This window comes from Pristiophorus japonicus, chromosome 12 (genome assembly GCF_044704955.1).
Source record: "Pristiophorus japonicus isolate sPriJap1 chromosome 12, sPriJap1.hap1, whole genome shotgun sequence".
Taxonomy (NCBI): Eukaryota; Metazoa; Chordata; class Chondrichthyes; family Pristiophoridae; genus Pristiophorus; species Pristiophorus japonicus.
The window spans coordinates 59,062,171-59,076,855 of NC_091988.1; the positions used below are offsets into that span (position 1 = coordinate 59,062,171).

The window sequence follows — 14,685 nt, forward strand, 5'->3', positions numbered from 1 at the left end:
CCCTTTAAGGGCGGACCTGCCGCCCAGCCACACACAGCTCCCCGCTGGGGAAAGCTGTCGGAGGCATCGACCGGTGGCCGTGCCACTCCCGCGGGACAATTCCACACGGGGCAATTTCCCGCAGGGGGGGGGGGGTGGGGGGCGGCGGAAAGGGGTCGCCGCTGGTTGGTAATGGGTCCGCGCGTGCCTGATGTGGCGGGACAACGGGCGGAGCGGAAACCTGTTCCCACTGCTTCTGGCCCGGGGTCAATTTCGGAAAGTTCGGCCCATCCATCCGCCCCCAATCGGTACGGCCTCTCCGCTCTATTCCCACCTCTTTGAGGCAGTAATGGAGCTTATGGAAGGGGACAATTTCGACTCCATTATCTGGTCATTTATCTTACTGCTGTTTGTGGGAGCTTGCTGTGTGCAAATTGGTTGCTGCATTTCCTACATTACAACAGTGACTGCACCTCAACGACTCAGCATCCAGAGCCCTTTGGGGTAGATATTCATTGGCTTTGGGACATCTAGAGGTCCCGAAAGGCGCTATATAAATGCAAGATCTTTGATTTACAGTGTCAGCTTGGCTGAGTTGGTAGTACTCACACTCGGAAGATATAATCTTATGGGTTCAAGCACCACTATCTGTGATGTGGTAAATGAATGAAGAGAAAAGATGATCAGGGGCATGAATCTTCCCTTTTGCACTACCCCTCCCCAACTGCTATTGGTGTTAAATCCTTGAGGAGTGGAGCTAATTCCAAGTGAGACTCCTCTCTGCAACCTCCAGGGGACCATGGCAAGGAATTTCTTTATTCAGAGGGTTGTGGATCTTTGGAATTCTCTACCCCAGAGGGCTGTGAATGCTGAGTCATTGAGTATATTCAAGGCTGAGATATAGATTTTTGCACTCTAGGGGAATCAGGGGATATGGGGATAGTGCAGGAATGTGGAGTTTAAGTTGATCAACCATGATCTTATTGAATGGCAGAGCAGGCTCGAGGGGCCATATGGCCTACTCCTGCTCCATTTCTTATGGCACAGAAATCAATGAAGGTAACTCCCCCTCACCTCACCCCACTCCCTCTCCATCAAAATGCCCTCGCAAATCCTTTTTTCAAAAAAAAGCTATGCCTCCCCCCAGATAGATAGATAAGGAAATACACACGCCTACACACACACGTGAGGTGTTAAATCTGTACATAAAATAGTATCATTCCCTCGCAGGGGAATCTAGAACTAAGGGGCATAGTTTCAGAATAAGTGGTCACCCATTTAAATGGAAATGAGGAATTTCTTCTCTCAGAGGTTCGTGAATCTTTGGAATTCTCTACCCCAGAGAGCTGTGGAGGCTGGGTCATTCAATATATTTAAGGTGGAGATAGACAGATTTTTGAATGATAAGGGAATCAAGGGTTATAGGGAGCGGGCAGGGAAGTGGAGTTGAGGCCAAGATCAGATCAGTCATGATCTTATTCAATGGTGGAGCAGGATCGAGGAACCAAATGGCCTACTCCTCCTCCTATTTCTTATGTATCATAAGGAAATTATGTGACTAATACAAGATTTACATGCATACACTGCAATGTAGATGGGTGGAGGAGTCCGTGTTCCACATTTTTATAGTGTGTGAGGTTGCAGCCCCTCTTCCATTATTTCAAGGGGCTGCTCCTCAATTTCTGGCTGCACTTCAGTCCCACATTCCTGATCTTTGGGCATCCGGTGTGGAGGGGAGCGGGCAGGTCAGAGGGCCTCCTTGTGGGACTGCTCCTGGGCCTGGCCAAGGTGGCCATTAACCGGTGCAGGCAGTGGGCAGTTGAGGGGGTTGTTCAGCCTAACTGCCTGCCTCTCTTCCTACGGTTATGTTCGTGCCAGGGTGTCTCTGGAGACGGAGCACACGGTGTCCACTGGAGGGACTGGAGTGCATCATCACCCTTGGCAACCAAATTTCGATTTGATTTGTTTGGTTTTCTTAAACATTTTTGGTTAGTTAGCAGTTTCCATTTGTTGTACCCCCTGTCTTTCGGTTGAGACGTTAAACCGAGGCCCCGTCTGCCCTCTCAGGTGGATGTAAAAGATCCCATGGCACTATTTCGAAGAAGAACAGGGGAGTTATCCCTAGTGTCCTCGTCAATATTTGTCCCTCAATCAACATAACAAAAAAACAGGTTATCTGGTCATTATCACATTGCTGTTTGTGGGAGCTTGCTGTGCGTTTCCCACATTACAACAGTGACTACACTCCAAAAAGTACTTCATTGGCTGTAAAGCGCTTTGAGACGTCCGGTGGTCGTGAAAGGCGCTATATAAATGCGAGTCTTTCTTTAACAAGGGGGGGGGATTGGCTTCATTGTATAATTTAAGAGAGTTGTCGATGGGTGGAGATACAGTGTGAGAGGTAGCTGCCACAAGAGGGAGACTTGTACTAAAGTTCTACAGAAGAAAGCCAAATCAATCGTTGGCTCGGAAAGTTGGGTAAAGTCGAGTCCAGTCCAACCCACCACAGTGTCAGCACGTCTCACGTTTGCCGGAGTTAGACTCTCCCTGGCGGCCAGGACAAGCGCTGCTCAGGGGGCCAGGCGCCGCTTCGGATCCAGGTGAGAGCGCAGCGTTCAGGTGAGCGGCCAGAGAGACAAGTCTATCGAGACCCCAGTCACAAGCAAAGAAGCACTCGGGGCGGTCACTGTTCAAATAGCACCGGCGGAGGGCAGACACTTCTCTGCAACAGTGGAAGGTTGGTAACCCAGATTAAACGCCCTTCTAAGCTTCTTCATACCTGGGGCGAGTTACCTGGATATTTCTCTTTCCAACTTACTCAACAGGTGTGGCTCCTTAAACACTTTTAAAGTCCCTTCCTTGAAGATCCTAAAAAGTTCTTGAAGTTAATTAACAACCAGGATTTAAGATAAAAGGTCGAAAATTAAGAAGGTTACTTAAAAAAAAATCTGAGAAATTAATTCTTAATTCCCAAATCCTTAGGGCGTGGGAAGTTACAGGGCCCAACAATCAACCTTAAGACATTCGGCGAGCAAAGAATTGAAAAGTTTACCTGAAAGTTAAAGTCACCCCAGTGTGGGACCAGACATTTTTTTCTCCTCTAATTCTGAGGGCGGGAGGTGGGGGGTGGGGGGGGGAGGGGGGGGGGTGGCGGAGAGAAATAATATTGTTTTGAATATTTAACCACATGTTGTAACCTTCTACATACAATCCATTAAATATTTATTCGTCGGTTTGGGATCACTAACCAGAGCCAGAAACACTGGTCTCTAACCGGCATCGGGAAATTCCAAGTAAGATATAGAGCAGACAGTGTCTTTGTCACAGTCCAGGGGTGGTATGTGTATATGTCTTTATTGTATGCCGGGGGGAAAAGGACAGAAAGGCGTGCTGCTTCTCACACGAGAGTCTCCCTGGAACAGTGATCTCAGCAGGATAAGAGTCTGTGGCTTTAAAGGGACAGGTCAGTAACCCACAGCTGCTCCCACCCCTCCGCGGCAGAATAATACTTAATTGTCTTAACCTTGTAGAACAGCAGAACGACTGATTTACTGTGAGCGATGTCTTGGGAGATCTGCAAGTGTCATCATCCATCATCATCATCATCGGCAGTCCCTCGGAATCGAGGAAGACTTGCTTCCACTCCTGAAGTGAGTTCTTTGGTGGCTGAACAGTCCAATATGAGCCACAGATTCTGACAGGTGGGACTGATAGTCGTTGAGGGAAGGGTGGGTGGGACTGGTTTGCCGCACGCTCTTTCCGCTGCCTGCACTTGATTTCTGCACGCTCTCGGCGTTGAGACTCGAAGTGCTCAGCGCCCTCTCGGATGCACTTTCTCCACATAGGGCGGTCTTGGGCCAGGGACTCCCAGGTGTCAGTGGGGATGTCGCACTTTATCAGGGAGGCTTTGAGGGTGTCCTTGTAGCGTTTCCGCTGCCCACCTTTGGCTCATTTGCCATGAAGGAGCTCCGAGTAGAGCACTTACTTTGGGAGTCTCGTGTCTGGCATGCGGACAATGTGGCCTGCCCAGCAGAGCTGATGGAGTGTGGTCAGTGCTTCAATGCTGGGAATGTTGGCCTGGTCGAGGACGCTGATGTTGGTGCGCCTGTCCTCCCAGGGGATTTGTAGGATCTTGCGGAGACATCACTGGTGATATTTCTCCAGCAACTTGAGGTGTCTACTCTATATGGTCTTCCCGTTGTGTCAGCAGTTGCTCAGTGGGTGCCACACTCGCCTCTGTAGTCAGAAGGTTGTGGGTTCAAGTCAACACTCCAGGAACTTGAGCACATAAATCTAGGCTGACACTCTAGTGCAGTGCTGAGGGAGCGCTGCACTGTCGGAGGTGCCATCTTTCGGATGAGACGTTAAACCGTCTATCCTCTCAGGTGGAAGACCCCATGACACCATTTTGAAGAAGAGCAGGGGAATTATCCCCGGTGTCCTGGCCAATATTTACCCCTCAATCAACATCTCAGTAATACAAATTATCTGATCTTTACCACATTGCTGTTTGTGGGAGCTTGCTGTGCACAAATTGGCTTCCACATTATAACAGTGACTACACTAAAAAGTACTTCATTGGCTGTAAAGCGCTTTGAGACATGTGGTGGTTGTGAAAGGCGCTATATAAATACAAGTCTTTATTTCCTTGTGTTAGTTGGCCTGTCCTGTCTGTGACCCCTTTGAGACCTGTAACTATTTTCAATGGCTCTGCTCCTCTCCTGGTGAATGTTAATATTAACTTCCAGTCGAACATTACTTTCTCTGATGAGGACAAACCCCCGGTGTTTTTGTTTATGGGTAGGAATAGTTTTCAAAATGTTCAAAATACAACTGTAAATTGACATCACAGTGCGCAATACTTTGTCAGGCAAATAATTAAAGAAATACCTTGTGCAACTGCCAATATCTTGCAGAAGTAAGCTAGGGTTGTATGTAACAATGCTGGAGCTTGTAAGTGAGCCACTTTCTGGCATTGCATTTATAATTAAAATGTTTGCAAGTTTGCACCCTTCCTGCTACTGTTAGTCAGTGAAATAATTAAAGTGTTTTAATGCAGTGGTTTTTGGTTATGGGATGTGTGGTGTGTGTCTTTACCTCTTCCTGGGAGTTCCGGTTCTATACTTAGTAGGAATCCAGGGATAACAAACAGAAGTCAATGATACGATTGTGCAATACTGTGCATTCCTGAAACTGGCATTCGATGGGACAACTAAATATTTTTACGCTCTGTGTGTGTGTGTATGCCTGTTGAGAAGGTGCGCCTATGCCTTTGAAAAAAAAATTTTTTCTGCCAATTTTCTTTCCTGCCTGCCTTCTCTCCTGAACTTCCTTGTTAAGATACAGTTCCACAGCTGGAGTCGTGTTTAAGCTACTAAGCCTGTCATTAAGAGAGTGACTGAGCAGTTGAACAAATATGAGGTAATCAAAGCAAGCCAAGTATGACTTTTCCAATGGAAAGTCACGTTTGACTAATCTAGTTACATTTTTGAGAGGTAAGGTAACATTAGTAAAGTGTCTATGAATGTTATCTATATCAACTTCCAGACGGCATTCAATAAGGTTCCACACAAAAGATTATTGGCAAAAATGGCCATATTTATTAATGACTTGGTTGAGAGTTGTATATCCAAGTTTGCAGATGACACAAGGTTCGGAGGGACAGTAAATAGTGCAGACAGGAGCAGGAAGTTGCAAAGACAAATTAAGTGAGTGGGCCAAACTATGATGGATAGAGGTGAACATGGGCAAGTGTGAGGTCATCCACTTTGGACCTAAGAGAGAGAAATTGGAATATTTTCTAAATGGTGGGAAACTAGGAACTATGGAGGAGCAAAAAGATTCGGGAGTCCAAGTTCACAAATCATGTAAAGCTAGGAGACAGGTACAAAAAATAATCCAAAAGGCGAATGGAATGTTAATAAGAACATAAGAAATAGGAACAGGAGTAGGCCATACTGCCCCTCGAGCCTGCTCCGCCATTCAATAAGATCATGGCTAATCTGATCTTCCCCGCCCGCTCCCCATAACCCCTTATCGATGAAGAAACTGTCTATTTCTGTCTTAAATTTATTCAATGTCCCAGCTTCCATAGCTGTCTGAGGCAGCGAATTCCACAGATTTACAACCCTCTGAGAGAAGCAATTTCTCCTCATCTCTGTTTTAAATGGGTGGCCCCTTATTCTAAGACCATGCCCTCTAGTTCTAGTCTCCCCCATGTTGCCTTTAATTGCAAGGGGGCTGGGATACAAAGGGGATGAAGTTATGCTTCAGTTGTGCAGAATCTTGATCAGACTCCATCTAGAACACTACCTTCAGGTTTGGGCACTGCACCTCAGGAAGGAGATATTGGCCTTGGAGAATGATACTTGAGCTTAGAAGGTTATATTATGAGGACACTTGCCTAGTATTGCCTTGAGTATAGAAGATTGAGGCGTGATCTGATCGAGGTGGTTAAAATGTTAAAATGATTTTATATAGGGTAGATACAGAGAAACTATTTTCTCGAGGGGGGAATCCAGAACGAGGGGACATAATTGTAAAATTAGAGCTAGGACATTTAGGAGAGAAATCTGGAACTCTCTTCCACCAAAATGCTGTGGATGCTGGATCAATTGGAGCCTTCAAGTGTTAGGTCGGGTATCAAAGGATATGGGGCCTAGTTTGGTAAATGGAGTTGAGATACAGATCGTGCATGATTTAATTGAATGGCGGAGCAGGTTCAAGGGGCTGAATGACTTACTCCTGTTCCTATGTTCCTATGAAGTTATCCACTGGTACCTCGCTCGAGGTCATTCTTCATTTCCGAGCATGGATAATGCGTGTCAGGAGACTATCCGATTAGGGGAGGGGCGTGATGAAACCTGACGAGGGGAGGGGGAGTGTTTGTATCCGATTAGTGGAGGGCAGTGTTTGTATCCGACGAGGGAAGGGGAGTGTTTGAACCCGATTAGGGGAGGGGAGTGTTTGTATCCGATTAGGGGAGGGGAGTGTTTGAACCTGATTAGGGGAGGGGAGTGTTTGAACCTGATTAGGGGAGTGAAGTGTTTGTATCCGATTAGGGGAGGGGGAGTGTTTGAAATCAATTAGGGGAGGGGGAGTGTTTGTATTCGACTAGGGGAGGGGAGTGTTTGAACCTGATTAGGGGAGGGGAGTGTTTGAACCTGATTAGGGGAGGGGAGTGTTTGAACCTGATTAGGGGAGGGGGGAATATTTGAACCTGAGAAGGGGAGGGGGGTGTTTGTATCCGATTAGGGGAGGGGTGTGTTTGAACCCGATTAGGGGAGGGGAGTGTTTGTATCCGATTAGGGGAGGGGTGTGTTTGAACCCGATTAGGGGAGGGGAGTGTTTTACCCTGATTAGGGAAGGGGAGTTTTTCCATCCGATTAGGGGAGGGGAGTATTTAAATCTGATTAGGGGAGGGGAGTTTTTACATCCGATTTGGGGAGGGGAGTGTTTGTATCCGATTAGAGGAGGGGAGTGTTTGTATCCGATTAGGGGAGGTGAGTGTTTGAACCTGATTAGGGGAGGGGAGTGTTTGTATCCGATTAGGGGAGGGGAGTGTTTGAACCTGATTAGGGGAGGGGGAGTGTTTGAACCTGATTAGGGGAGAGGAGTGTTTGTATCCAATTAGGGGAGGGGGAGTGTTTGTATCTGATTAGGGGAGGGGAGTGTTTGAACCCGATTTGTGGAGGGGTAGTGTCTGTATCGAATTAGGGGAGTGAAGTGTTTGTATCTGATTAGGCGAGGGGGAGTGTCTAAACACGATTAGGGGAGGGGAGTGTTTGAACCCGATTAGGCGAGGGGGAGTGTCTAAACACGATTAGGGAAGGGGAGTGTTTGTAACTGATTAGGCGAGGGGGAGTGTTTGAACCCGATTAGGGGAGGGGAGTGTTTGTATCTGATTAGGCGAGCGGGAGTGTCTAAACACGATTAGGGGAGGGGAGTGTTTGTATCTGATTAGGCGAGGAGGAGTGTTTGAAGCCGATTAGGGGAGGGGGAGTGTTTGTATCCGATTAGGGGAGGGGGAGTATTTGAACCTGATTAGGGGAGGGGAGTATATATATCCGATTAGGGGAGGGGAGAGTTTGAACCTGATTAGGGGAGGGGAGTGTTTGTATCCGATTAGGGGAGGGGAGTGTTTGTATCCGATTAGGGGAGGGGGAGTGTTTGTATCTGATTAGGGGAGGGGGAGTGTTTGAATCCGATTAGGGGAGGGGGAGTGTTTGTATCTGATTAGGAGAGGGGGAGTGTTTGTATTTGATTAGGGGAGGGGGAGTGTTTTTATCCGATTAGGGGAGGGGATTGTTTGTATCTGATTAGGGGAGGGGAGTGTTTGTATCCGATTAGGGGAGGGGATTGTTTGTATCCAATTAGGGGAGGGGAGTGTTTGTATCTGATTAGGGGAGGGGAGTGTTTGTATCCGATTAGGGGAGGGGAGTGTTTGTATCCGATTAGGGGAGGAGTGTGTTTGAACCCGATTAGGGGAGGGGTGTGTTTGTATCCGATTAGGGGAGGGGTGTGTTTGAACCCGATTCGGGGAGGGGAGTGTTTGACCCTGATTAGGGGAGGGGAGTTTTTACATCCGATTAGGGGTGGGGGAGTTTTTGAACCTGATTAGGGGAGGGGGAGTGTTTGTATCTGATTAGGGGAGGGGGAGTGTTTGTATCCGATTAGGGGAGGGCAAGTGTTTGAATCTGATTCGGCGAGGGGGAGTGTTTGAACCCGATTAGGGGAGGGGGAGTGTTTGTATCCGATTAGGGGAGGGGAATGTTTGTATCTGATTAGGGGAGGGGAGTGTTTATATCCGATTAGGGTAGGGGAGTGTTTGTATCCGATTAGGGGAGTGTTTGTATCCGATTAGGGGAGGGGAGTGTTTGACCCTGATTAGGGGAGGGGGAGTTTTTACATCCGATTAGGGGAGGGGAGTGTTTGTATCCAATTAGGGAAGGGGAGTGTTTGAACCTGATTAGGGGAGGGGAGTGTTTGTATCCGATTAGTGGAGGGGAGTGTTTGTATCCGATTAGGGGAGGGGAGTGTTTGGATTCGATTAGGGGAGGGGAGTGTTTGACCCTGATTAGGGGAGGGGGAGTATTTGTATCTGATTAGGGGAGGGCAGTGTTTGACCCTGATTAGGGGAGGGGGAGTGTTTGTATCTGATTAGGGGAGGGGAGGGGATTGTTTGAACCTGATTAGGGGAGGGGAGTGTTTGTATCCGATTAGGGGAGGGGAGTGTTTGACCCTGATTAGGGGAGGGGTGTGTTTGTATCCGATTAGAGGAGGGGAGTGTTTGTATCCGATTAGGGGAGGGGATTGTTTGAACCTGATTAGGGGAGGGGAGTGTTTCTATCCGATTAAGGGAGGGGAGTGTTTGTATCCGATTACGGGAGGGGAGTTTTTACATCCGATTAGGGAAGGGGAGTGTTTGAACCTGATTAGGGGAGGGGAGTGTTTGTATCCGATTAGTGGAGGGGAGTTTTTACATCCTATTAGGGAAGGGGAGTATTTGTGTCCGATTAGGGGAGGGGAGTGTTTGTATCTGATTAGGGGAGGGGAGTATTTTTATCCGATTAGGGGAAGATAGTATTTGTATCCGATTAGGGGAGGGGAGTGTTTGTATCCGATTAGTGGAGGGGAGTGCTTCAACCTGATTAGGGGAGGGGGAGTGTTTGTATCCGATTAGGGGAGGGGAGTGTTTGTATCCGATTAGGGGAGGGAAGTGTTTAAACCTGATTAGGGGAGGGGAGTTTTTACATCCGATTAGGGGAGGGGAGTGTTTGTATCCGATTAGGGGAGGGGAGTGTTTGAAACTGATTAGGAGAGGGGGAGTGTTTGTATCTGATTAGGGGAGGGGGAGTGTTTTTATCCGATTCGGGGAGGGGGAGTGTTTGTATCCGATTAGGGGAGGGGATTGTTTGTATCCGATTAGGGGAGGGGAGTGTTTGTATCCGATTAGGGGAGGGGAGTGTTTGTATCCGATTAGGGGAGGGGAGCGTTTGTATCCGATTAGGGGAGGGGGAGTGTTTTTATCTGATTTGTGGAGAGGGAGTGTTTGTATCCGATTAGGGGAGGGGGAGTGTTTGTATCCGATTAGGGGAGGGGAGTGTTTTTATCCGATTAGGGGAGGGGAGTGTTTGTATCCGATTAGGGGAGGGGAGTGTTTGTATCCGATTAGGGGAGGGGAGTGTTTGTATCCGATTAGGGGAGGGGTGTGTTTGAACCCGATTAGGGGAGGGGAGTGTTTGTATCCGATTAGGGGAGGGGGAGTGTTTGAACCCAATTAGGGGAGGGGGAGTGTTTATATCTGATTAGGCGAGGGGGAGTGTTTGAACCCGATTTAGGCGAGGGGGAGTGTTTGTATCTGATTAGTGGAGGGGAGTGTTTGTATCTGATTAGGGGAGGGGAGTGTTTGACCCTAATTAGGGGAGGGGGAGTGTTTGTATCTGATTCGGGGAGGGGGAGTGTTTGTATCTGATTAGGCGAGGGGGAGTGTTTGAATCCGATTAGGCGAGGGGGAGTGTTTGTATCTGATTAGGGGAGGGGAGTGTTTGTATCTGATTAGGGGAGGGGAGTGTTTGTATCCGATTAGGGCAGGGGAGTGTTTGTATCCGATTAGGGGAGGGGAGTGTTTGACCCTGATTAGGGGAGGGGAGTTTTTCCATCCGATTAGGGGAGGGGAGTATTTAAACCTGATTAGGGGAGGGGAGTTTTTACATCCGATTTGGGGAGGGGAGTGTTTGTATCCGATTAGAGGAGGGGAGTGTTTGTATCCGATTAGGGGAGGGGAGCGTTTGTATCCGATTAGGGGAGGGGGAGTGTTTTTATCTGATTTGTGGAGAGGGAGTGTTTGTATCCGATTAGGGGAGGGGGAGTGTTTGTATCCGATTAGGGGAGGGGAGTGTTTTTATCCGATTAGGGGAGGGGAGTGTTTGTATCCGATTAGGAGAGGGGAGTGTTTGTATCCGATTAGGGGAGGGGAGTGTTTGTATCCGATTAGGGGAGGGGTGTGTTTGAACCCGATTAGGGGAGGGGAGTGTTTGTATCCGATTAGGGGAGGGGTGTGTTTGAACCCGATTAGGGGAGGGGAGTGTTTGACCCTGATTATGGGAGGGGAATTTTTACATCCGATTAGGGGTGGGGGAGTTTTTGAACCTGATTAGGGGAGGGGGAGTGTTTGTATCTGATTCGGGGAGGGGGAGTGTTTGTCTCCGATTAGGGGAGGGGAGTATTTCTATCCGATTAGGGGAGGGGAGTGTTTGTATCCGATTAGGGGAGGGGAGTGTTTGTATCCGATTAGGCGAGGGGGAGTGTTTGAACCCGATTAAGGGAGGGAGAGTGTTTGTATCCGATTAGGGGAGGGGAGTGTTTGCATCTGATTAGGGGAGGGGAGTGTTTGTATCCGATTAGGGCAGGGGAGTGTTTGTATCCGATTAGCGGAGGAGAGTGTTTGTATCTGATTAGGGGTGGGGAATGTTTTTATCCGATTCGGGGAGGGGTGTGTTTGAACCCGATTAGGGGAGGGGAGTGTTTGTATCCGATTAGGGGAGGGGGAGTGTTTGTATCTGATTAGGGGAGGGGGAGTGTTTGAATCCGATTAGGGGAGGGGGAGTATTTGTATCTGATTAGGAGAGGGGGAGTGTTTGTATTTGATTAGGGGAGGGGGAGTGTTTTTATCCGATTAGGGGAGGGGATTGTTTGTATCTGATTAGGGGAGGGGAGTGTTTGTATCCGATTAGGGGAGGGGATTGTTTGTATCCGATTAGGGGAGAGGAGTGTTTGTATCTGATTAGGGGAGGGGAGTGTTTGTATCCGATTAGGGGAGGGGAGTGTTTGTATCCGATTAGGGGAGGAGTGTGTTTGAACCCGATTAGGGGAGGGGTGTGTTTGAACCCGATTAGGGGAGGGGAGTGTTTGACCATAATTAGGGGAGGGGAGTTTTTAAATCCGATTAGGGGTGGGGGAGTTTTTGAACCTGATTAGGGGAGGGGGAGTGTTTGTATCCGATTAGGGGAGGGGGAGTGTTTGAATCTGATTAGGCGAGGGGGAGTGTTTGAACCCAATTAGGGGAGGGGGAGTGTTTATATCTGATTAGGCGAGGGGGAGTGTTTGAACCCGATTTAGGCGAGGGGGAGTGTTTGTATCTGATTTGTGGAGGGGAGTGTTTGTATCTGATTAGGGTAGGGGAGTGTTTGACCCTAATTAGGGGAGGGGAGTTTTTACATCCGATTAGGGGTGGGGGAGTTTTTGAACCTGATTAGGGGAGGGGGAGTGTTTGTATCTGATTCGGGGAGGGGGAGTGTTTGTATCCGATTAGAGGAGGGGGAGTGTTTGAATCTGATTAGGCGAGGGGGAGTGTTTGAACCCAATTAGGGGAGGGGGAGTGTTTGTATCTGATTAGGCGAGGGGGAGTGTTTGAATCCGATTAGGCGAGGGGGAGTGTTTGTATCTGATTAGGGGAGGGGAGTGTTTGTATCTGATTAGGGGAGGGGAGTGTTTGTATCCGATTAGGGCAGGGGAGTGTTTGTATCCGATTAGCGGAGGGGAGTGTTTGACCCTGATTAGGGGAGGGGAGTTTTTCCATCCGATTAGGGGAGGGGAGTATTTAAACCTGATTAGGGGAGGGGAGTTTTTACATCCGATTTGGGGAGGGGAGTGTTTGTATCCGATTAGAGGAGGGGAGTGTTTGTATCCGATTAGGGGAGGTGAGTGTTTGAACCTAATTAGGGGAGGGGAGTGTTTGTATCCGATTAGGGGAGGGGAGTGTTTGAACCTGATTAGGGGAGGGGGAGTGTTTGAACCTGATTAGGGGAGAGGAGTGTTTGTATCCAATTAGGGGAGGGTGAGTGTTTGTATGTGATTAGGGGAGGGGAGTGTTTGAACCCGATTTGTGGAGGGGTAGTGTCTGTATCGAATTAGGGGAGTGAAGTGTTTGTATCTGATTAGGCGAGGGGGAGTGTCTAAACACGATTAGGGGAGGGGAGTGTTTGTAACTGATTAGGCAAGGGGGAGTGTTTGAAGCCGATTAGGGGAGGGGGAGTGTTTGTATCCGATTAGGGGAGGGGGAGTATTTGAACCTGATTAGGTGAGGGGAGTATATATATCCGATTAGGGGAGGGGAGAGTTTGAACCTGATTAGGGGAGGGGAGTGTTTGTATCCGATGAGGGGAGGGGAGTGTTTGTATCCGATTAGGGGAGGGGGAGTGTTTGTATCTGATTAGGGGAGGGGGAGTGTTTGAATCCGATTAGGGGAGGGGGAGTGTTTGTATCTGATTAGGAGAGGGAGAGTGTTTGTATTTGATTAGGGGAGGGGGAGTGTTTTTATCCGATTAGGGGAGGGGATTGTTTGTATCTGATTAGGGGAGGGGAGTGTTTGACCCTGATTAGGGGAGGGGAGTTTTTACATCCGATTAGGGGTGGGGGAGTTTTTGAACCTGATTAGGGGAGGGGGAGTGTTTGTATCTGATTAGGGGAGGGGGAGTGTTTGTATCCGATTAGGGGAGGGCAAGTGTTTGAATCTGATTCGGCGAGGGGGAGTGTTTGAACCCGATTAGGGGAGGGGGAGTGTTTGTATCCGATTAGGGGAGGGGAATGTTTGTATCTGATTAGGGGAGGGGAGTGTTTATATCCGATTAGGGTAGGGGAGTGTTTGTATCCGATTAGGGGAGGGGAGTGTTTGTATCCGATTAGGGGAGGGGAGTGTTTGACCCTGATTAGGGGAGGGGGAGTTTTTACATCCGATTAGGGGAGGGGAGTGTTTGTATCCAATTAGGGGAGGGGAGTGTTTGAACCTGATTAGGGGAGGGGAGTGTTTGTATCCGATTAGGGGAGGGGAGTGTTTGTATCCGATTAGGGGAGGGGAGTGTTTGTATTCGATTAGGGGAGGGGAGTGTTTGACCCTGATTAGGGGAGGGGGAGTATTTGTATCTGATTAGGGGAGGGGAGTGTTTGACCCTGATTAGGGGAGGGGGAGTGTTTGTATCTGATTAGGGGAGGGGAGGGGATTGTTTGAACCTGATTAGGGGAGGGGAGTGTTTGTATCCGATTAGGGGAGAGGAGTGTTTGACCCTGATTAGGGGAGGGGTGTGTTTGTATCCGATTAGAGGAGGGGAGTGTTTGTATCCGATTAGGGGAGTGAAGTGTTTGAACCTGATTAGGGGAGGGGAGTGTTTCTATCCGATTAAGGGAGGGGAGTGTTTGTATCCGATTACGGGAGGGGAGTTTTTACATCCGATTAGGGAAGGGGAGTGTTTGAACCTGATTAGGGGAGGGGAGTGTTTGTATCCGATTAGTGGAGGGGAGTTTTTACATCCGATTAGGGAAGGGGAGTATTTGTGTCCGATTAGGGGAGGGGAGTGTTTGTATCTGATTAGGGGAGGGGAGTATTTTTATCCGATTAGGGGAAGATAGTATTTGTATCCGATTAGGGGAGGGGAGTGTTTGTATCCGATTAGTGGAGGGGAGTGCTTCAACCTGATTAGGGGAGGGGGAGTGTTTGTATCCGATTAGGGGAGGGGAGTGTTTGTATCCGATTAGGGGAGGGAAGTGTTTAAACCTGATTAGGGGAGGGGAGTTTTTACATCCGATTAGGGGAGGGGAGTGTTTGTATCCGATTAGGGGAGGGGAGTGTTTGAAACTGATTAGGAGAGGGGGAGTGTTTGTATCTGATTAGGGGAGGGGGAGTGTTTTTATCCGATTCGGGGAGGGGGA

The 14,685-nt window shown here is 48.6% G+C and overlaps 1 protein-coding gene across 1 annotated transcript in view; it reads left to right on the plus strand.

Annotated features, from left to right (window-relative positions):
* Nucleotides 1-2,557: 2,557 nt before the first annotated feature.
* The window catches only part of LOC139277284 (macrophage-stimulating protein receptor-like), a 211,068-nt gene continuing 198,940 nt past the window's right edge, over nucleotides 2,558-14,685 (plus strand). The window contains exon 1 of the mRNA XM_070895548.1: nucleotides 2,558-2,716. The gene's annotated coding sequence lies outside the window, so the exon portion shown is untranslated. The remainder of the gene's footprint in view (nucleotides 2,717-14,685) is intronic.